We start from the raw sequence: 23268 nt of genomic DNA on the forward strand, positions 1-23268 counted from the left end.
GGCAGGGCTGGTGCCTTTTTTCTCTCATTACCATACACCCACCACCTAGTCCAGGACCTAAGCCTCACGGCGAGCACACAATGAGCCTCTGTTGAACACTTGAATGAATGTCTACGGTATCCAATATGTCCCCAAAAAGTATCATGAGCTTTGTAGTGCAAAGGGCTCTGAACAACTCAAATGAGAAACACAAACATGTCCAGTGATAAGGGCCGGCCTGAATGACCTCTGAGGTCATCTGCAATGCCACGAGCCCTGGAGCCTGTCCTACTCGGGCAAGTAACTTCCCTGAAAGAATGCTAAACACTTTCTTCCTCGCCTCAGCTCAGCAGCCATAGTTGAAGTCTTCGGACTGTGCCCAGCACTGTGTGATCCTCCAGGAGGTAAGTGTACACGGAAGCCCAAACTGGGAATATGGGAAGGAACACAAGGGATGAACAACTAGGGGATTAGTGCCTAGGTGAGTAGGGACCCAAAGAAAAAAAACAAGAGAAATAATTTAAGATGCAGCACAGCCGTCCAGGACGCACACACTCATACAAACACAAAGATCCTCCTTCCAGATCCACACTGCACCCCCCCCCACCCAACCCATCCCATCATTCTATGACAATGCTGCCTTGTGGAACAGAACAATAGGTACATTATGCCAACCTATAATTATCCTAGGAGAAGCGATAGTGAAGTCAAGGCATTACATGAAAGTTGGGATACTGGATACAATCCCATAAAAACAACAACAAAGCAACAATCCACAAAATCCCTAATTTAAATAAAGGCTAAAAGCTGCCCGGAGCCGGTACCCTTTCACATTTTCTATGAGGATGGGATTTTTTTTTTTTTCTTTTCACTTGATTATTTAAGCACAAGGCCTTCTTCACAGGAATTGGTAGAGTATTGGGGGCAGGGGTTGGGAAGCTGTATTTTTTTTTCAATAAGGAAACAGAGAGTAAAGGAAGTGGAGGTCATGAGACAGTGCCAAAGCCACGGTGTGACCCCCCCAGGCCGTCCTCAAAGGTAGCCAGCCAGGTCTGAGTCTACTCAGTGAGTCCAGTTCCAGTCACAGAAATTCCTTTCCACCACACCAACAGAACCCATGTCCAGGGACGTCCGTGTAAAACACACAGAACCCTGGGTGGTATCCTGGAAAAGACAGTGACCAAAAAAATAATCTGAATATCTGAGCTCCTATCTCTGCTATAACTAGCTGCTTCTGTGGTTTAGTCAAGGACTGTGTGCTCCATCTCTGCCACAGGTAAGCCATGGAGCCAGCAACTGAGGAAAATCACAAAGAGTCACTTTCCCCTCCGAGACTCAGTTTCCTCAGATGCAAAATGCACACACTCACACGTGCACACTCTCACACATGCCCTCACCAACCGCACGCTTCTGGACTCAAGGCCCTGGCGTGGGGCCGCACTGATGGAAGGCCATCTCCACGGGCCATCACTGAGGAAGGAGAGAGCCTGCCGCTTCTAAAACAGAGATGAAGCCGGAACTCTCCAAGCAAAGGAGCAGAAGCCGCCTGCCAGGGGCACGCAGGGTCATCTTTGTGTGTCCTGGTAAAAAGCAAGGGTGTGGAAAATCGATGGTTTATTTTCAAGCACATCTCTAGTTTCTAAGCAAAGGTCTCTCTCCTCTTTCAAGGGGAGCCCTCCTCCTCCTGAACCACAGTCCCACGCGCTCTGCCTCTCGTGGACCCAGTCAGCTCTCCTTCCTCAAAGGCCCCCCTTCTTTCACCTTCTCCACACACTAACTAGGGACTGCACGAGAATGCCATCAATTGTCAAAGGCCCTTCTAGCAACGATCCAACCTCATTCCTTGAATTTCCTGAAAAGCTCCTCAAAGATATAATATTCTCATCTGTCCATTCCCTTTAGAAGCCATTAACCAGGGGCACCTGGGCAGCTCAGTCCGCGAAGCATCTGACTCTTGATTTCAGCTCAGGTCATGATCTCAGGGTCCTCACTAGGCTGTGCTGGGCTCCACACAGCTTAGGATTCTCTCTCTCCCTTGGCCTCTGCCTCCTAACCCCTGCGCGCCTCTCTCTCTCTCGCTCTCTCTATCTATCTATCTCTCTCTCTCTCTCCTCTCTCTCTCCTCTCTGTCGATCTCTCTCAAATAAATCTTTAAAAAAAAAAAAAAGAAAAGAAAAGAAACCATTAGCCATCCTTCCTCAGAAGCCACTGTTTCATACTAATTTCCTCCTTTTCCTAACAAATCCAAAGGCCACTTCTTGGTCATCCGCTGCTTGGCCAACATTTGATGGTATTGGTTGGCCATGTATTCTTTGAAACTCTCAGAACCTTGATTCTACTCATTTGTTTAGTTCTGTCAATGAACGTTCCCTCCATCCTGTGCTGGGTGGTGGGACAGGGCAATGACATGAGCCAGTCCTGATCTTTTGCTCATCTCTCCACATCTACTACTGTGGCTTGCCCTACGTCAGCCAAAGGGCTTTAAAGGACTTAACAAAGTCCAGTCCTGCAAACTTTGGAAAAACATTTTACACTGTAATAATTTTTCTCCTGGAAAACAAGAGAGCCTATTCTTGCAACTGACGCTATTCTGGAAGTGTGCAAAACCTGTGATAGAAGCACCACCAAACGACTCCTGAAATGTGGTATGATTTTGTGTGTCACTCTTCCCCAAGTCCTCTGCTCACTGTCCCCTCTCCCTTAGAGCTTTGCTGTGGACCTTATCACAGAGTTAACTGTCTCGGTCTCTAAGCTGTGACCGTGGAAAGCTCTAAAAAAGACATGGAGTAGACTGGTCTCTCTTTCATTCCCATAACTGCCCAATGCTTAAATGTTTGTTGAAATGCAGCAAGAGCAAGGAGAAATTCAGCATCAAATCTCACATCTACACCATTCCACAGGATGCTCTGCACCTTTGGGAAACTGTCCCGGTTTAATTCTGGTCTGTCCTGTGGGCCTGGAGGGCTTGCCTACCTACAGGGTTGGGCTGGGGGGTGAGTTTTCTCTGACCTTGGGCATTGCGGAAGCCACCATCACACCACACTGAAATGTCCAAGCAGGACCCTGAAGCCAACACTCCACCTACTCAGGATACAAAGTTAATGAGTGTGTGTCACTTAGTAATTCTGTAATTGTCTTCCTTCCTTGCTGCATGCCCTTGGGCAAGCTCCTTATGTTATTTATCCCTGCTTTCTCATCAATAAAATAAAGACTATGCGTCTCCTAGGATTGTTAGGAGGATTTGACAAGCACTAGGGGAAGTGCCTAGGCTGTGCTTACTAAGGTAGCAGAGCCTCGATAAATACTTCATTATCATTACCATTATTATTGTTATTGACAGGTTAGAAAAGGTAAATGAACTTGACCCCAGTATAACTTAGATATCTTGTTTTTTTTTTTTTTTTAAGATTTTATTTTTTTTTTCTTTTTTTTTTTTTTCAATTTTTTATTTATTTATGATAGTCACAGAGAGAGAGAGAGAGGCAGAGACACAGGCCGAGGGAGAAGCAGGCTCCATGCACCGGGAGCCTGATGTGGGATTCGATCCCGGGTCTCCAGGATCGCGCCCTGGGCCAAAGGCAGGCGCCAAACCGCTGCGCCACCCAGGGATCCCAAGATTTTATTGATTAATGAAAGACAGAGAGAGGAGCAAAGACGGCTCCCTGCAAGGAGCCCAATTTGGGACTCAATCCCAGGACCCCAGGATCACAACCTGAGCCAAAGGCAAACACTCAAACACTGAGCCACCCAGGTGCCCCCGATACTACCCTTTTGAATGGCCTAGTTTAGACCCAACGGCCTTTTGGCAATGCCTCAAAAAAAAAACAACAACAACAAAAAAAAAAAAAAAAAAAAAAACACTACACTTTCAGCCTTTAAAAAAGTACAAGGTAACATGAGAAACAGAAACTTCTCCTTCCCTTCCTGAGGTCACTCCACCCTAACCTCAGCGAGGGGAAAAGATAAGCTCAGACATGGGGTTAGGGATCCTGGTGGGGGTTAGGCATGGGGTAAAGTCTGGGAAGGGGGAAGGACCGAAGTTGGATAGAGGGTCCTGAAGCGGAGAGGTCAGAAATGGAGTAAAGGTCAACACTGGAGGTTGCGCAAGTGAGGAGAAATTTAGGACCATCTGATTGATGCTCATGTTGATCATTTTCACTTTTCATCCCCGCCCCCCACTATGGCGTCAAAACGCCCCACTTTATGAAGGTGGGAGGGGAGGGAAGGAGGGAAAGAAAGAAGAAACCTGAACTAAGTGAACGTTTTTAAACCAACAAGACATTTTGATTCAAAGAGTAAGTCACTACACTGGTCAAATCCCCTGGTCCTTTTCCACAAGCGGAGCTCACAAGCAGGACTGACAAGAAGGTTCTAGTAACTGGCTCAGCCTGCAGGATATAAAATGCTGGGTGAATTTTGCATTCCAAGGACAGAAGTTTTCCAAATTAAAATTTTAAGAGTGTATGAAAATAGTTCACCATTTACTCTTAGGATGAGGGAGCATGTAGACTGTCAGTCTAAAAATCCAAGCTAGCATTTTCAGGGATGCTGTCTATCCTGAGGGGGGATGGGGGGCAGGGGGGATGGCTTGTTGATTCTGTCCAGATCCCTGAGATCTTGGACCCAGAAAGAGAGAAGGGTCTGAATAACTTCTCCCACCAGGAAACCAGCCAGAGGTCTCTGAGCTTATAGGATGAACATTTCAAAAGCCATGACTTAAATTTTAATACTCTTGGGAGCTCAGGAATAATCCTGTTGATTTAAGTTCTAGCCCCAGCTACAGCACCTACTTGCTATGCAAACTCAGGAAAGTGATCTCCCCTCTCTGAGCCTCTGTTTGCTCCCCTGGTCCTTCTGGACAAGCTTAACTTAGCACTGCCTTTCAGCTCCAATATTAATTCCATCAAGAAATGTTCCCCGAGGGGCACCTGGGTGGCTCAGTGGTTGAGCATCTGCCTTTGGCTCAGGGTGTGATCCTGGGGTCCTGGGATCGAGTCCCATATCAGGCTCCCCGCAAGGAGCCTGCTTCTCCCTCTGCCTGTGTTTTCTGCCTCTCTCTGTGTGTCTCTCATGAATAAATAAATAAAATCTTAAGAAAAGAAAGAAAGAGAAAGAAAAAGAAAGAAAGAAAGAAAGAAAGAAAGAAAGAAAGAAAGAAAGAAAGAAAGAAAGAAAGAAAGAAAATGTTCACAGAGTACCTACTACATGCCAGACACCCTTCTAGATAGCAGCCATATAGCGGGTTCCAGCCTTCGTGGGGCCGACATGCTCACCCTGATATCCTATGGCTCCTAAGAGGCTGTGAAGACTACACCTTGCAAGATGTGCTTACATATCTCAGCCAGGGCTCCAGGAGATCGGACTTAAAGCTAATAGGTGATCAAGCCATTGCTGCCATAAACAGGACCACAGAACTTCTCCCTTCAGCTTTTTAATCTTAAGTTACTGAAATGTAGAGGAAAGTGAAGAGCATGAGGTAGACAGAATGTGTGCAGAGGAAGACAAAGTAGGGAGAAAGGAAGTGTGGCTCTAGACGGAGGCCCCATATTCCACTGGGCTCACGCTAAGATTTCACTTGGAAATACTGACTCCCTTTCAGTCGGTTCAGGGAACTTGAACTGAACATCATCACCCAACAGGGCTCAGTCCTGCCCAGCATGGCCCTGGCCACTGCCTGACACCAGTCCTGCTTCCTCCTACAAGGACCTTGGGCAGAGCACTGCAGGGACAGACCTGGGATCCACAGGTAAGAAGCCACAGGTCAACGCGGCCCGCACGAGCCACCCTCTCCCAACCCACATGCAACCCAGTTGCACCACCTCCCCTGGAGCTTTTGGGGCTCTCTATACCAGGGAGAAAAGGAGAGCATGGGGAGGCTGTGTAAAGGCAGGCTGCCCCATGTTTCAGAGCCCCATGTGGGGGACGAGGCAGGTTGTCAGCCTGGCGGGGAACCAGGGGAGAAGGCACTGGGGAAGTGGGGAGTGTGCAGGAGTCATGGTGGGGCACGCTCCTTGGGGATGTGGATGCCCAGCGCCATTCCACTCTCTTCTGGTTCAGTGGACAGCAGGAGCCTGACGTGCCCCTCCACCATCCAAGTAATGCTGACCCAAGCAAGCTCCCTCTACCCTCAGAGGCACCCCAAGAGGAGAGAAAAGAATTTAAGGTTCCAGAGAGGGTGTGAAGTCCCTCACTAGCTGAGTGACTTGGAGCATTTACATTTTCTTTATTTCCTTTCAAAACCTCAACTGTCCGTCTAGAAAATGAGGATAATGCAAATGATTACCTGCTTCTTCGGATTAGTGGGAGGAACAAGCAAGAAGAGTGGAAGGCACCCAGCATTGAGCCTGCTGCGCAGGAAGATTCAGTAGGCTCCTTATTATTTGGGGGACGGCTCTTCTAAATGCCTTCTTCCACACCAGCCCCTTCCTAAATTGCAGCTCGTCCTGGGGAGGATGTGAATGATGCCAAATGACAGCAGTGAAGCCTCCACCAAAGAAGGCAGGGCTGCCAAGGCCTCCCCGTGCTCCTTGTGACCAGCGCCAATGCTGTGGTCCAGGAACACACTCGGTGTGGATCCCACCACCTCAGAACACGTTTGGTGACATGCAAGCACCCAGGATGAAGAGGGGTGCACTTCCCACCAGGGACACGGTCTGGAGGAGACCGTGGTATAGGACACAAAGGATGGCAAGGGAGGAAGGAAGATGAAGAGAAGGTGAACCATATTCACCCCAGGGGGGTCTTGTATCAGCAGCTGTGTCCCCACATTTCAGAATTGTTAAAGGAGGTGGGTCATGCATATATGGGGTGAGTGGCTGGAAGAGAGGACCATGAAAGGGAAGGAGGTATGAAGAGTAAGAATGTGTACTACGTTGGAGCCTAAAACACACATGGAGCAACTCTGCTTCACAGGAGCTACTCAGAAGGGAAAAAAAACAGGGCAGCCTGGGCGTCTCTGTAGTTTAGAGCCGCCTGCAGCCCAGGGCCTGATCCTGGAGACCTGGGATCGAGTCCCGCATTGGGCTCCCTGCATGGAGCCTGCTTCTGCCTCTGTCTCTCATGAATAAATAAATAAAACCTTTAAATAAATATTTTTTTAAAAAAAGAAGAGGAAAAAAAATTACCTCTAGGAACAAAGATCTCCACCCACCCTGCAAATTCAGGAACGGTGGTAGAAAATGGGATCTCTCACCCAGCAACCACCTACATGTGCATCAGAAGAACTCTTTTCCCAGCAAGGCATGGCCTACCGCCTTGGCCTTCCTTGCCCTGGAGCTGGCTCCTGGGCTCAGAAGAGCCCTCCCCACCGTATTTGAAAAGAGGACCTCTGCACACGGGATTCATCACAGTGAGGTTGTTCAGGTGGGCCCTCATTGAATTTGACTGGTGTCCTGACGGGAAGGGGAAATTTGGACCCAGAGGTATGTATCCAGGGAGAACACCATGTGAAGATAAGGTAGGACAGGGGGCGACACTTCTAAAAGCCAGGGAACTCTGGAAACTGCCAGCAAACCACCAAAGGCAAAGAAGAGGCTCAGCACAAATCGCACCCCCCCGCCCCTGCTCCCATAGCCCTCAGAAAGAAGCAACCCGGGGCACCTGGGACGCTCAGTGGTTGAGCGTCTGCCTTTGGCTCAGGTGGTGATCCCAGAGTCCTGGGATCAAGTCCCACATCAGGCTCCCTGGAGGGAGCCTGATTCTCCCTCTGCCTCTGTCTCTGCCTCCCTCTGTGTGTGTCTCTCATGAATAAATAAATAAATAAATAAATAAATAAATAAATAAATAAATATTTTTTTTTAAAAAGAAGCAGCAGCAGCAGCAGCCCTGCAAGCACCTTGATTCTGACTTCTAGTCTCCAGCACAGAAGCAATACATTCCTATTATTTAAACCACGCAGTCTGTACTTTGTTACAGCCACCCTAACAATCCGATACACCCACAGCCTTACTTGTCTTTGCCACATGGATCACCAATGTGGAAAATCAGAAACTTCCAGAAAGTCATCATATTTACTTTTCTAACCAACAAACCAGACATCACTGAGGAACTCAAAGATCAACTAAATGTAATCCTCCAGGGCACAGGTACGCAAATGTTTGTCACTTTACAGTTTACAAAACACTTCACAGGCATAGCCTCTTGTCCGTCCCCTAACTTCGTGTTGAGGTAGGGGGTGGACCACAGAATTCCCATTCTGCAGATGAGGATGGTAAGTTCTAGAGAGGTGGCCACTTGCCTTGGAGTGCTCAGTCACTAAGAGCAGGCAACTCCTGTGGCAAGGTCTTCCGAGTCCAGGAAGATGTCTGGTGGGCTTGCTTTCTTTTCTGGGGGTCTTGAATCCTCTTGCCTCTTCCACAAGTAGAAGCCCCCGCACTGAGGTGATTGGAAAGAAGTTTCGAGTATCCAAGATCTGTTCCAAGAAAGCTCCAGAAGGCAAAAAGGGAGGCCGGCCAGGGAGAAGAGAGACTGGCGCCCTCCACCCTCTTTTCTCACTGTCCCCACCACCCTCCTGGCCGCCTCCTCCTCCTCACCTCCACCCCCAGGCCCCTGACCACTTCTATCTCCCAGGCAGGCCAGGTTCCTGGTAACGGTGCCACCCAGTGTTGTCAAAATAGCAAGCAGCTGGAAAGAATTCCGGAACAAAATCTCTGCGCCTCTGCAGCCTTCTAAATGACTACAACTGTGGCAGTTAAACCTGCTAATGTGCTAAGCATTTTCTGGCAGGGCCAGGAGGCAGGGCTGGTGTGGTGGTAGCTGGGAGGGGCTTGCGGGCATCATCCTGGGCAAAGTAAGTCCCCAAAGGAGGTGGAGGCAAGGAGAACCAACCCAGAACACTTCCCACGAAGTCACAGAGAGCCACCCGAGCTGCACTTGAGGATTCCTGGAGCACTGCTGGCCTGGTGGGCAGCGCTGGCCGGGCATCGAGGCCTTCCAGGCAGGAGAAGGGAACTCCCAGGCGGTGTGGGGGGAGGCACTTCTAGAATGCAGGTGACGATGGATATTTTTTCTGCTAATGCAGAGCACTGTATAATGCTGTCCACAAGGCTAGGCAGCCAGGGCCTGGCCCTATCTCTGTTTGCTTCTGAGTTGGCAGAGGCAGGGCCCATGGTGACCAAACAAAGGACAAGTCGCCAAATACCGAGAGGCATGCAGGCAAGAAGGCCTGAGAGGGGTCTGAGTACAAGGGTATGCGGAGTATCCCGGGGACTGGAACCAATAGGAGCGGGGTGGGGGTGGGGGTGGGGGGGCACACGAGAACTTTCCTCCAGGACAGGCACACGCACAGCATGAGCTTCTCCAGGGTATCCTTGTTTTCAGGGGCTCTTTTGAAAATGGTTCAAAATAGGAGACCAGGAAGGGGAACAAACCCCCAAATCTGGGATCTCAGTGAGGTCCCAGTGTTTCTTCCTCCATGATGTCCTCCACTCTCCACTTCCTGGAGAAATCAGGGGGGTCTGAGAGAGTGAAGAGGGGAGGTTGGCGGTCAAAACTCAGCTCCGGGGAAGAATTCTTATTCTTTCCAGAGCCATGTGGCGATAGGAAATGGGGTGAGTGACAAAGCGGGTGCCGCCCAGGTGAGGGAGAGGTGGGGTCGTTCTGGGAACATATAAGCCAGTAAAACCCTGACATGATTCAATCTGGAGGGGAAAAAATCCCAGCTGATAGAAACTGCTGAGAGCTTGCAGCTTTTAAAGCCCTTCTAGCAAAAGGATCTTTGGAAGCTTTGCAAACCCTGACCACGCAGCCGGTCAGCCACAGCCCAGCCCACAGCGCCGAGAGTGTTTTTGCTAAATCAGAGCTAACCCACTCACAGATATCTAGTCCCGTCCTTCCCCTGGCTCCCATTCCTCTCTGGGTGCTGCTTTCCTCAGAAATTACGTTTTCCCAGAGCAGAGGGGAGAATGTTGCTGGGGCCCCAGCAGGCTGGCCAGCAACCTTGGCCCCACGGCTCCCGAGGCTGACCCTGGGCAAGGCATTTCACCTTTACGAGTCTCATTTTTTAATCTGCAGAAGTGGCAAGATGGAAGCTGCAGGTGTAGAGTTGGTGGGAAGATTGATGAGATCATGTGTTCAGGGGGCCAAGCACAGGTGGGGGAGGGGCGGCTCCCTGAGGCCTGGCCCCCTTCCTTCCCACCTTCCTCTCTGGCCCTCCGGCACCACATTCAATGTGAGGAGGATATAGATCAGTAGGAGTTTAAGTTAAAAGTTGGGGAGACAAAGGCATGCTTGTATAAAACAAGTACGAGTTTAATAGAAGCCCTTCTAACCCAGAACATCATTCCCTGTCCCTCACTTCCCCCCTCCCCCCACTCCCCCCCTCCACCAGCTGGTAGTCTCTTAGCTGCTAGACTTATTTTAGCAGGGTCACTATGTCATACAACTCTAGGTGAGTGCCATCCGTGTTCTATTCCCTGTGCTCTGAAGGGAGCCCCATTCAATAGACCAGCATTTGAATGGTACCCCCAGAGTCAGGCAATGTTGCAGCCCTACTAAAGTCCTCGCCTTCAGGAAACCTTTCTAAGGCTTCCCGTGCCTCTTCTTTCTTTGAATGCCAACAGCAGTTCATCTGTACTTCTCTTCTGGAGCTCATCAAACTCTGCCTTTATCCTACTGGGGGTGTGTGTACGTGTGTGATTCCCGCAGGGGCTAGATCTTACCCTTTTTATTCCTGCAGCACCTAGCACAATGCTAATTCATTTTGTGAGGCCAGCATTACCCTGGTACCACAACCAGTCAAAGACATTACAAAAAAAAGGAAAAAAAAATTTTTTAATTTTAAAAACCTTAACCCTTACCTCACACCCTATAAAAAAGTTAACTCAAAATGGATCATACAGCTAAATGTAGAACTAAAACTACAAAACTTCTATAAGAACAACTGAAAGAAAATCTTTATGAACTTAGGTTAAGCAACATGTTCTTAGGTAGGATACAGAGAGCTCAAACCATTAAACCAAAAATTGATATATTGCACTTGATTAAAATTTAAAATGTCTGCTCTTGGAAAGGCACTAACATGAAAATAAAAACACAAGCCACGGACCAGGAGAAAATATTTGCAAAACATATATCTGATAAAGGATGTGTAGTCAGAATATATAAAGAACTCTTAAAACTCAATAATAAGAAGACAAATGACCCAATTTTTTTTAATGGCTAAAAGCACTGAACAGACATTTCACAAAAGAAGTAATACAGATGGGCCAAAACGCCTGTGAAAAAAGGTTCAACATCATTAGTCATCAGGAAAATGCAATTAAAATCACAATGAGATACCACTAAACATCTATTATGATGACTAAAATTAAAAAGACTGACAATGCCAAGCACTGGCAAGGATATAGAATGACTGGAACTCTCATGCACTGCTAGTGGAAATGCTAAACGGTACACCCACTTTGGAAAGCAGTTTGGCAGTTTCTTACAAAGTTAAATATACACTTATGACCTAGCAATTCTACTCCTAGGCATTTGCCCAAGAGAAATGAAAACATATGTCCACATAAAGACCTGTATACATAAATGTTCAGAGCAGCTTTATTCATAATAGCCACAACTTGGAAATAGCCCAAAATGTTCATCAATTGGTAAATGAACAAGCAAGTTGTGATGTATCCATACAATAGAATGCACCCATACATGCAATAACATGAATGCATCCTCAGCACATTGCATTCGTTTCCTATTGCTACTATAACAAATTCCACAAACTTAGTGGCTTAAGACATGACAAATTCATCTTATTGTTCTGGAGATCAGAAGTCCAAAATCAGTTTCACTAAGCTAATGTCAAGGTGTCAGCAGGACTGGTTCCTTCTGGAGGCTTTGTGGAGAAAACCTGTTTCTTCATCTTTTTCAGTTTCTAGAGACCACCCGCATTCCTTGGCTCTTGTCCCTTCCTCAAAGCCAACTCAGCTTGAAGGAGGAGTTTGACAAAGGCACAGAGGCATAGTGAGTTTGAACTTCTAAGCAGTTCCATATTTCCAGGGTGTATAATGCGACATTTCAAAGATAAGGAAACTGAGATTCAAAGAGATTAAGTGTCTCACCCCAGGTTTTGGACATGGTAAAAGTCACATTCAAACTCAAGGCCCCTGAATCTAAATACAGACTTTTTCCCAGTACATGTGAGCCCTCAGACTTTCCCACTTCGACCTTAAAGACTTCCAGCCTTAGAGGTTGGATGGGCATCTTTCCCATGTCTCAGAGACCCTAACCCCCCTGCCCCTCCCCCACTCCACCAGAGACAACCCCTGCCTCTGTACTCCTCCTCTTCAGCAGCTCAGCCTATGGAGTTGGCATGACCCCAGGTCTCCCCATCTCCCCATCCTGGGACCATCCAATTCTCACCCCCCGGTTTGATGAAATTATAATTTTAAGAAGTATTATTTGCATCCTGCTTTATATTTGTCAGCACTCTCTCACTTAGGTTATTTTATTTGGCCTTCCCCATTGTGTGAGGCTAAGAGTACAGATATTACCAAGCCCATTTAACATATAAGAGAGCTGAGGTACTGAAAGTGGGCGCAGGCTGACCACATTCACACAGCAAGTAAGGCAAAGCCAAGATCAAAATCTTCTCCAGGCTTCTCCCTCCCCACATCACAAGTGCCTATTAATTCAGAGAATAGAACTGAGATGAGCCTCCTAACTGAACTGAGCTTCACCTTTCTCATCCATAAGACAGAAAGTGGGATAATATCTGCCCTGCCTATCACACCAGCCATAAAAGAAAAAAAAAGAGAGAGAGAGAGAAAACAAAGAAGAAATAGTATGTAAAAGCACTCTGGAAACTTTAACATGTACAAAATATAAGGAACTATTCTAATCATACTCTCAAGGAAAGTCACAAGTTTTCTCTATAAGTTTCTTTTTATCCCTCTGAAACCAGGTTCTCCTGCTTTCTTACTTCCTGGTCAAGTACAGAAGTTCTAGCCAGCACCTCAACATGAACCTCAAGGTCAATCTTTAATTCCTCCTTCCAGCTTCACTCTTTCTAAGATCAAGAACTGGCCATTCCCTACTCCTGACCCCATCCCATCCTCTCCGTCACAGTTTGTCCCTGCTTAAAGCTAGAAATGGCCAGCACTCACTTTCAGTTGTCACGCCTCTGGTTCTCCCCAGGCAGAACCAGCCTATATGATGCTAAAGTGGCTCATGACCACTCTACCCCTGACCAGTGCACAGAGTCCAGGGGTCCCCCGGGAACTGGCTTGGCCAGCCTCCTTGGCTTGTCTCCCACAAATGCTCCTCCCCAGAATCCTCTCCAAATTCAAGTGGCCCCCATCTCCCAAAAGCTCTACCCTCTTCCCTCTTTATGTCCCCACTAAGAACTCCCCTTCCCAGTATTATTCACTTAGCTGGGGGAGGGGAGGGAAAAGGAAATCAAATTAGTCTCTCAACTCTTAAACCCAAACATACTCTGTGAATCGAAGAACTGAGGGGGGAAAAAAAGAAGAATCCAGTAGACTATATAGGTGAATATCCACATGATAGGGGGATGAAATTTCTAAGCTAAATAGCAATGGGATAAATCAGAGAGTAACAAAGGAAACACAGTTGACTCTTGAACAATGCAGGAGTTGGTATGCTGACTACTATTAGCCTGTTACTGACCTGAAGGAAGTCTTACTGATAAAATTGTTTTGTATATGTATTACGTACTATATTCTTAAAACAAAGTAAGCTAAAGAAAAGAAAATGTTATTAATAAAATCATAAAGAAGACAAAATACATGTATAATACTGTACATATATTTATCCCAAAAAATTCCACATGTAAGTGGACCTGCACAGTTCAAACCCAATGTTGCTCAAAGTTCAACTGTTATAGTTAATATCTACTTATGTTTACTTGTACTTATTTTATCTGAATAGCAATATTAAAAATAAATAAATAAACCTCAGACTTTACCTCATATAATACATATCCACATACACACACATGAAAACCCCAAATGGACCATAGAATTAAAGCAAAAGCTAAAATTATAAAACTTCCAAAAGAAAATATAAGGAAAAATCTTTATGGCCCTGATGTAGGCAAAGACTGAGGATACAAAAAGCAAGAACCACAAAAAAAGGGAAAAAAAATAACTTAGACCTTTATCAAAATTAAAAATTGCTGCTCCTCAAAAAAAAAAAAAAATTGCTGCTCCTCAAAAGACACCGCTAAAAATAGGACTAACGGTTGTACAACAGGTAAATGTAATTAATGCCACTGAATTGTACATTTAACATAAGTAAAATGGCAACTTTTATATATATTTTATCACAATTTAAAAACAAAACACTGTTAAGAACATGAATAGGCAACTGAGGGCTCATGGAACATATATATGACAAAAGACCTATATCCAGAGTATAGAAAGCAACTCAGTAATAAGAAGGCAATTCTTTTTTCAACTGGGCAAAAATTTGAACACACTTTTCACAAACACAGAAGAAGCACGTGAAAATATGTTCAGTATCATTAGAGCATCATTAGTCATCAGGAAAATGCACATTAAAACTACAAGGAGATACCACTCAGACCCACTAAAATGGCTAAAATTAAAAAGATTAATAATATCAAATGCTGGTAAAGATATGTAGCTACCAAAATGTTCATACGTTGCTGATGGAAATATAAAATGGTACAACCACTTTGGGAAGAGTTTGGCAGTTACTTAAAACAAAAAAATATATGTGCTTGCCATATGACTGAGCAGTTTCATTTCTGAGCATCTACTCAAGAGAAATGGGGGGAAAAATACATCCACAAAAAGACATACACACAGATGCTTATAGCAGCTTCATTCATAATAACCAAAAACTGGAAGAAACCCAAATGTCCATCAACTGGTGAATGGATAAAAATTGTGTCATATTCATATAATGGCATATTCTCAGCAATAAAAAGGAACTACTACCATATACAATAACATGGATAAATGTTTTTTAAAAAGCATATATCAAGGACACCTGGGTGGTTCAGCAGTTGAGCTTCTGCCTTCGGCTCAGGGCTCCCTGCAGGGAGCCTGCTTCTCCCTCTGCCTGTGTCTCTGCCTTTCTCTCTGTGTGTCTCTCATGAATAAATAAATAAATCTTCTTTTAAAAAAGCATATATCATATGATTCTATTTATATGAAAAGTTTAGAACCAGCAAAACTAATCTATGAGTGACAAAAAGTAGATCAATGGTTGCCTGGGACCAGAAATGGAGTGAGCTGCAGAGAGACACACGGAACTTTTAGGGAATAACAGAAATACTCTATTGTGGTTGTGGTTTCATGAGTCTATACATTTTTCAAAACTCATAGAACTATATACTTAAAAATGAGTGCACTTGATTGTATGTAAATTTTACCACAATAATGTTGGTTTAAAAAGAACTTTTCAAAAGTCAAACCACAAACTGTTGAAAACATTTGCCAAACATAAAACAGATATAATAAACAAATATCTTTAATATATAAAGTGCACATATAAACAAATATAAAAAGCATTAAGATGTTAATAGATTAAAGGCCAAAGGCCACAAGCCACAAAACAGAAAATAAGAATAGCTTATAGGTAAATAAAAACTTAAATCAATGAAACACCATATTCCACTTACCAAATTAGCAGAAGTTTTTTGTTTGTTTTAGTAATATACTACTAGGGCAAGATGGGCACTCTGCTGGCAAAAATATCAATCGATACATTCTGGAACACAATTTTGCAATAAGGACTCAGGACCTTAACAATCTCCAGATTATTCAACCTATTTTTAGAAACCTAGGCTGGGGCAGCCCGGGTAGCCCAGCGGTTTAGCTCCTGCCTTCAGCCCAGGGCCTGATCCTGGAGATCCTGGAGACCTGGGATCAAGTCCCACATCAGGCTCCCAGCATGGAGCCTGCTCCTCCCTCTGCCTGTGTCTCTGCCTCTCTCTCTCTCTCTCTCTCTCGAATAAATAAATAAAATCTTTAAAAAAAAAAAAGAAAAGAAAAGAAATCTAGGCTAAAGAATAATCAAACAGGAGTAATCAAAATTAGAGATCTTCATGTGAGAATTTTCATTACTGACTTAGAATAAGCCATTGGGCTGAGTAAATATGGATACATCAATATAATAAAATATCAAATATTTGTTGATAGGAACTTAATAAATATTTCTTATATGTACTCAATTTATACACTATTTAAAAACTTTAAGGAGATGGATAGATGATGGGTAGAGAAACATATATAAAAATTTTTCATTCAGCAAAAATTGGAAATCCCCTAACTGTCCATCAAAAGAGGAGAAGTCAAATGAATCATGGTGGGGCACCTGGGTGGCTCAGTCAGTTGAGCATTCCACTCTTGGTTTCAGCTCAGGTCATGATCTCATGGGTCCTGGGATCAAGCACTACACAGAACCACCCACCCCCCGCCCCCAGGCTCCATGATCAGCAGGGAGTCTGCTCGAAGATGCTTTACTTCTGCACCCCCACCCCACTTGTACATGCTCACATGCTCTCTCTCTCTCAAATGAATAAATAGGGAACCCTGGGTGGCGCAGCGGTTTGGCGCCTGCCTTTGGCCCAGGGCGCGATCCTGGAGACCCGGGATCGAATCCCACGTCGGGCTCCCGGTGCATGGAGCCTGCTTCTCCCTCTGCCTGTGTCTATGCCTCTCTCTCTCTCTGTGTGACTATCATAAATAAATAAAAATTAAAAAAAAATTATCAAATGAATAAATAAATCTTAAACTAAAATAAGATAAATCCACGCATAGAAATACTATGCATCTGTTAAAAATGGGACAGACATACTGCTATTGATATGGAATAATCTCAAGATGTATTATTAAATTTAAAAGGCAAGTTGCAGAACAGGGCACTTGGAATACAACTATTGGAAGGCAGGGGAGGAAGAATAGATATAAATTTATGCTCATAGACATCTCCAGAAAGATAGAGGAAAAAATCAAAATGATAACAGTAGTTGGCTCTGTGTTGGAGAACTAGGGTCTAAGGATGAGGAATAGGGATGGGAGGGAGGCTTGGATTTACTATCTTCTGATTTACTCTGCTGTAATTTTTGACTTTATTATACAGAGATCTTTTTCAAAAAAGAGGGAAAGAAACCACACACACAGCTTATTTAAAAGAAGGAAGGGGAGTGTTATGAGTTGAACTATCTCCCTCAAAATGTATATGTTGAATTCCCAGCCCCCAGTGTTTCATGTCTCACAATGTGATCTTAGTTGGAAATATGGTCACTGCAGATGTAATTAGTTAAGATGAGGTAATTAGGATGGGCTCTAATCCAATATGTCTGATGTTCTTATAAAAAAAGAAAATTCGGACACAGAGGCATGCACACAGAGAGAACACCATGTGAAGATGAAGGCAGAGATTGAGGTGATGCTTCTAAAAGCCAAGGGACACCAAAGATTGCCAGCAAAGCACCAGAAGCTAGGAGAGCCCTCCCTCATAGCCCTCAGAAAGACCTGCCAACAGCTTGATCTTGGACTTCTGGCCTTCAGAACTGTGAAGCAATAAATTTCTGTTGCTTAAGATACTCAGTTTGTGGTACTGTATCGCAGTAACCTGAGCAGACTAATACACGGATGAATATTAACATGAAATCAAACCAAAAAATGATAAGGTTCACGAAAATCAAACTATCCATCCTAGAAATGAATATCACCAGCATCTTATCCCATAACCAACCCATCACCTAACCCCACTCTCACACCTGTAGCTCTGGAGTAAATGCTTTTCTCACTCTCTCATGCTTGGTCGCTCTCTCTCTCTCTCTCTCTCTCTTTCACACACACACACACACACACACACACACACACTCAATTTGAAAATGTAAAACAACAGAGGCATCTGACTTTTTTACAATCCCATGCATCAATACTATACCACTCACCTAGGGGAAACAGACCATTGCCCAGAATAGTGTTGAATTAAAGGCACTGGAAGAAAAGAATATACCAGAAAAACCCTTGGTAACTCTTATTTGTCTATGGAATGGAAACTATCCATTCTGTCAGTGCCCAAGACATCTTCAAAAAGGAAGCTATAGCTTTCACAACTGTACTGTATTCTATCAACACTCAGGGATTCAAGGGACACCCAGCTGTGCACCCAAAATAGAGGCTCTCCCAGAGCAGGAGCACTTACAGCAAGATTCTGTACCACCTGGGTGCAGAGCACCACACCTCCAGGGTAGGCTCCAGATTCCCACCAAGATCTCATCAAAGTTCCCAGTAGTCTTTGCTCTCATCAGGCTAGAATCCTTTCAAGAGGCCTTTCTTATCCTCCTCCCTATTTCTGCCAGAAAGCAAAACAGAAGGACAAAATCTTGGTCATAAAAACCAAGTGAGCCCAGCGGGTGGGGGTGGCAGGAGGGGTTATAGGGAAGGTTTTAAGCTCATAAGACCCTTTAGTTGAGGTTTCAAAATGACAGCTAACTAAAGTCCATTTGGTCTAAATCTGCTTACCCAAACCTCCCCCACGCCATTCCCCAAGAGGTGTCCATGATTTCTAGCACAGCTACCTGCAGACGGGGAGTCTGGCTCTCCTTTCTTTCAAATACTAGGGAAGTGGGACCACAAAGATTAGCTCCCAGTGCAGAGAAGAAGCTAGAAGGGGAGAAAGAAGGGGAGAAAGAGGACCTTCACGGCAGCATACAAGGACATGGCGGGCTCGCCCCATCCCATATCTCAGCTATTATGCATTCCCAACTGGCTTGGCCAACATCCAGAGAGACTCCAGGCTGGTGAGTCTGTGAATGTGAGGCAGAGATAAGCGATGCGGAGAGGGGGAGCTCACCCACGGTTATATATGGGCTGTAGCGCTGCTATAGCAAGGAGCCAAGGGACTCTTCCATTTCCAAGACATTTCTGCACTCAGTCCTCTCCCCAAGATTAAGAATTCTCCTTCTTGGCTGCCTCTCTCTCCCTGGAACGTAACTAAGCAGCTTGAGAACATGAAAAATTGGGGGTTTGGGTATGAGTTTTTAATGTGTTAAAATCACATTGACCCTGGATCCTTGTTTGCAATAAAACCAGGAGAGTAGGACGCTCCTTTCTTTTCTCTGGTAGGGGCCACTCTCTGGCCCTGCCCTCGGCCAGGAGTAGGCTTTGGGAGCTCAGAAAAGGTATGCTTCCTTCTAGGAGGAGGCTGGAACTTTGGGGAAGGGTGGACGCATGTGGACAGCTATGGGAGGAAGGTCGCTGAGGAGAAGGAACAACATGAGCAAAGCCTCAGAAGGGATGGCTCTCGTCCAGGCAGTGAAGACAGAAAAGTCTTACAAAAACCGAGGGATCTGCTGCTAGGAGCTTATCCACCCTCACCAACCCCAGGACATCTCTGAGTGCGTCCTATGTACCCTCCAAAGAGCAAAATCCAGCAACACAGGGACCTAGCAAAGTCTAGAGGAAAGGAATGTCTGCCCCAAGCCTTGCCCCAGGGTCAGACGCCTGGAAAAAATTCCTGGGATTATTTGGTGTTGTCTAAGATGGATTTGGAGCCACCGGGACTGATGAGAGATGTGGCTTTGGATGGGGGCTGCGGGGACTGGTCTGTGGCAAGCTGAGGACAACTTCATGTCTCAAAACTTGCCTGAGCTGTTCACCAATCTGAATCTGCCTTCCTTCCTCTTCCCTATTCATTGAATTCCTTTAAAACCATCTCTCCTCCGAAGATCCCCTGAGCCCCTCATTCAGAATTAATCCACTGTCCCTCATGCTCCTCCAACAAGAGCTTGTATCTCGATTTCCAGGTAGGCTTACCTGCCTTGTCCTATAATTAGTCTCACACCCCTCTAGGTATACTCTCTCAATGACCAAGAACTGGGTCTTACAAATCTTTTTGACCCCTTAGCACCCACTTCTCTAGAGCAGCCACTCAGTAAATACTTATTTGGAATTGAATACATAGAGCCCTAAGGAGTGACTGGGCAGTGGCCGACATGTCTCATCCCTACATCCATTCATTTATTTGTTCAGCAAATTTGTGAGTGTCCACTATCTGCCAAGCTGGTTAACTCTCTTGCCAAGCACATTGCAACCCTTTAATCAAGCAGCTAAAAAGTAAGTTTCAGTACCTAGGCTTTAGTGTGAGTCTTCTTTGCAGATCCAGGACATAGAAAATTCCACAGGATCCCTGAATAAAAACCTGACCACTACAGGGTGGCGGCAACCTACATCCCAATGCCCTCAGGAAGGATCTGGGGAGAGACAGGTTGTCTGGGATGTGGGTGAGGACTCTCAAGGACTCTGCCCAGCCCATCTGGGAGAAGCCTAGATGTGCCTATCACAGAAGATGGCAGAGGTAAGATAGCCCATTTGTCTATGTATACAGTATTCTGGGGATGCTCAGGGGAGGAGCTGGGAATTTGGGGTGGGGAGAGAGCTCTAGAAAGTCATCTCAGCAGAGCAGATGTGGTCCTGGATGGGGGAGGATCTGCTGAAGGTCATGAGAAAAGTCTGCCCTGCTCAGGGATTGATAAGTGCAAATTATTGAAAAAGCTGGTGTGTCCAGGAACTGTTCTGCTATAGGGGGGAAACTAGGGGTGTGGGAAGAGACAGAGGGTAGGTTAGGGAAAGCCACTTACTCTGGGTCTCTTTCAACTCCAAAATTATAGGATTCTAATCTGAACCTCCCCTGCCAACAACTTGAAAAAGTTGTCTGAGACCAGGGACATTTGGAGAGAAAGTTGAATAGTAAGTCAAATAATAAACCAAAAAGAAATCCTGAAGTCAAAACAAGGGATAAATTTTCCTTATCTCTCTAAGACATGCATCAAAGCAGCTAGCTGCTGTCTGCCCAGCCTGGGAAGATGATCATGGTTTTTAATGGCCTGTAAACAATAGGACCAGCCTCTGTAATAATTTTGAACCAATTAATCCTTTAGGCTTCCTCCCTGCACCCTGCTGACTTCCCCCTGCCCCTGCTCTGAGACTAAGCAACCATCAGGAGTCTGGAAGTAGAGGGATCCAACCTCAAGACTCAAAGCCTAGATGATTTGTGGAGAAGAATCAAATCTGTGGGAGAGAGTGACGGCTCCCAGAGGGAGTGTCAAAGAAAATTGCCTCTAACCTGATCTGGGTAAAAGGAAGAAGACTCCTTTCAGAGAATATGAAGAACAAGAGACATGATGCACTAAGGAATTGGCACAAGACATAAATTTTGTTCCTACATGGTGAGCCCATTCATTTATTCAGCAAACATTCGTGTACTCCTACTGTAGTGCAAGACACCTGTACAAGGTACAAAAGTATACAAAGAAAACAACTCCCCTCAATGGAATTAGTGTGGGAAGTGGTACTGGGAATAAGGCATATTCACAGATTTGGATAATAAAAGTTAGTACAGTAGTATTTGCAAAGTGCTACACAAGTCCAGACCTTTCTTTTCATTTCTTTGTTTTTTTCTTTCTTTGATGTACTACATTTAATCTGGGTGATTGGGGCTGATGTTATTAGAAAAAAACAGAGGAATTAGAAAGAGGAGAAAGAAAATGGGACAGAAAAGAGAAAGGAAACCAAGCCCTCCTTCCTGCTTCCTTCAGCCCGAGTTCTGGGAGAGCAAAGGACCAGTTGTCACAAGAGGTCTCCAAGCAGGTCCAAGCCACCAAGTCACAATTCAAGGCACGTATCCTCCTGTATCAACAAAGCATATTTTTGCTGAATTGCACAAAATTCTGGCCATCTGGAGTTTTCTATTTGATATACCAATTCCCAGTACCTGATAACCGTGTGCCCTTTCCTCAGCAATATTGCATATATGTGCACAAGCACATGTGCACGCATGCTAACGTCAATATAATGAAGGAAAGTCAAAGGTTTTTTTCATCTGTAGCCCAAAAGTTAACACCTTCTCCCTTTGAAAACAATGACAAATACATGTACTGCATGCGTGTAGCCTCTCATTTTTCAGTTCTTCAATAAATACTACTTTATGTGCATGCCACTAGCAACCTTGGGTGGTAAACGAAGGAACACCTTTATCATCTCCACTTTAAATTTTCTTCCTTTATCCCTTTGTTTTCTACTCAAGAATGGTTGAACAGCGACCATGTGCCATGACTGTGCTGGGTATGAACTTTTCCAGGCAGAATGAGACAAAGGCAAGCCCTGCCTTCAACAGGGTCACAGGCCAAGGCAGGAGAGAAACTGGGAAATGTGCTCCACCCCAAGGACCTGAAGCAGCTTCCAGAGGAAATGATGGAGACAAACCATAAAAGGCTACTATGATTTTGCCAGGTAGAAAAGAGGGAAAAGAGATTCCAGGGAGATGGGTCAGCAGTTTGTGCTCAGAGAAGAATCAGCCATCTGGTGTGTCCAGACAGTGGGGTGAGTGGCGGTGAAGGGCAAAGAATGAGAAAGGAGACTGAGGAGGTTGGCTGGGCCCAGACCATTGAGCCAAGAAAGCCTTGCCAAGGAGTTTGGACTTTATCCCATGGGCAATGAGGAAACCACTGAGGGTTTGAAGCAGAGGCAGGTGACACAATCAGATTTATGTTTTAGCAAGATTATTCCGGCTGCTGGGTGGAGAATGCACTGGAATAGGAAAGGACTGGGCAGACTCTAGAGATATTTCCAAAATAGAATAGGACTGAGTGCCCCATTAGAGTTAGGAAGGAAAAAGAGGTGTCAGCTGTCAGGCTTGAGGGGCCCTCATTCAAGACAGGAAACCAATAAGAAAGCAAGAGGCAGAGAAATTAAAGTACCTTGCCTAAGGTCTCATAAATTACTGGATGGCAGACCAAAGCGAGGAACTCAAAATTCTTTCCAGTAAAAACCCCTTGGTTGGCCATGTTGGCATCAACTATGACTAAACTGAGCCGTTGACTGCCAGGCTCTTTCCTTGTTCTCTACTTGTTTTATGCACGTACACTTCTTGTCCTAGGAAGGTTATAAGCTCATCAAGGCAGTTTCTTTTGACCTCTCCTAGGGCCTGGCACCGCAGTAGGCACTAAGTGGTCAATGAATGTTTGTTATTAAAGCAAACCCCAGGAGCCCAAGGGCACCCTAGGCATTGTCTTACATGCAACACAAGACACTTTCTTTTGTCAATCCTTAACAAACAGTATTTGTAAAACATAATTCCTAGATCAAATAATTCCTAGAGGTTTAGATTTCATAGTCCAGGAAATTTGTAACAACAATAAAAAATAGAGGGATCAACAGTCTTGTCCATTTTTTTAATTTTGTCAAATAAGGACAATCTAAAACCCAACCACCATCTACTAACTGCTTTCTACTACTTTGTTTCATAAAATAAAAAACATTTAATACATATCCCTAAAGTCAGAATAATATAAGA

The 23268-nt window shown here is 45.1% G+C and overlaps 1 protein-coding gene and 1 long non-coding RNA gene across 7 annotated transcripts in view; one reads left to right on the forward strand and one right to left on the reverse strand.

The window, feature by feature from the left end:
• Nucleotides 1–23268, reverse strand: part of DPF3 (double PHD fingers 3) — a 259412-nt gene that overhangs the window by 182663 nt on the left and 53481 nt on the right. The window lies entirely within an intron of this gene.
• On the forward strand, nt 27–22751 carry LOC140640201 (uncharacterized). The gene is made up of 4 exons (XR_012036875.1): nt 27–383; nt 19113–19720; nt 20074–20271; nt 20855–22751. It is a non-coding gene; the product is annotated as an uncharacterized lncRNA (long non-coding RNA).

The sequence above is a fragment of the Canis lupus genome, chromosome 9, assembly GCF_048164855.1.
Source record: "Canis lupus baileyi chromosome 9, mCanLup2.hap1, whole genome shotgun sequence".
NCBI lineage: Eukaryota > Metazoa > Chordata > Mammalia > Carnivora > Canidae > Canis > Canis lupus.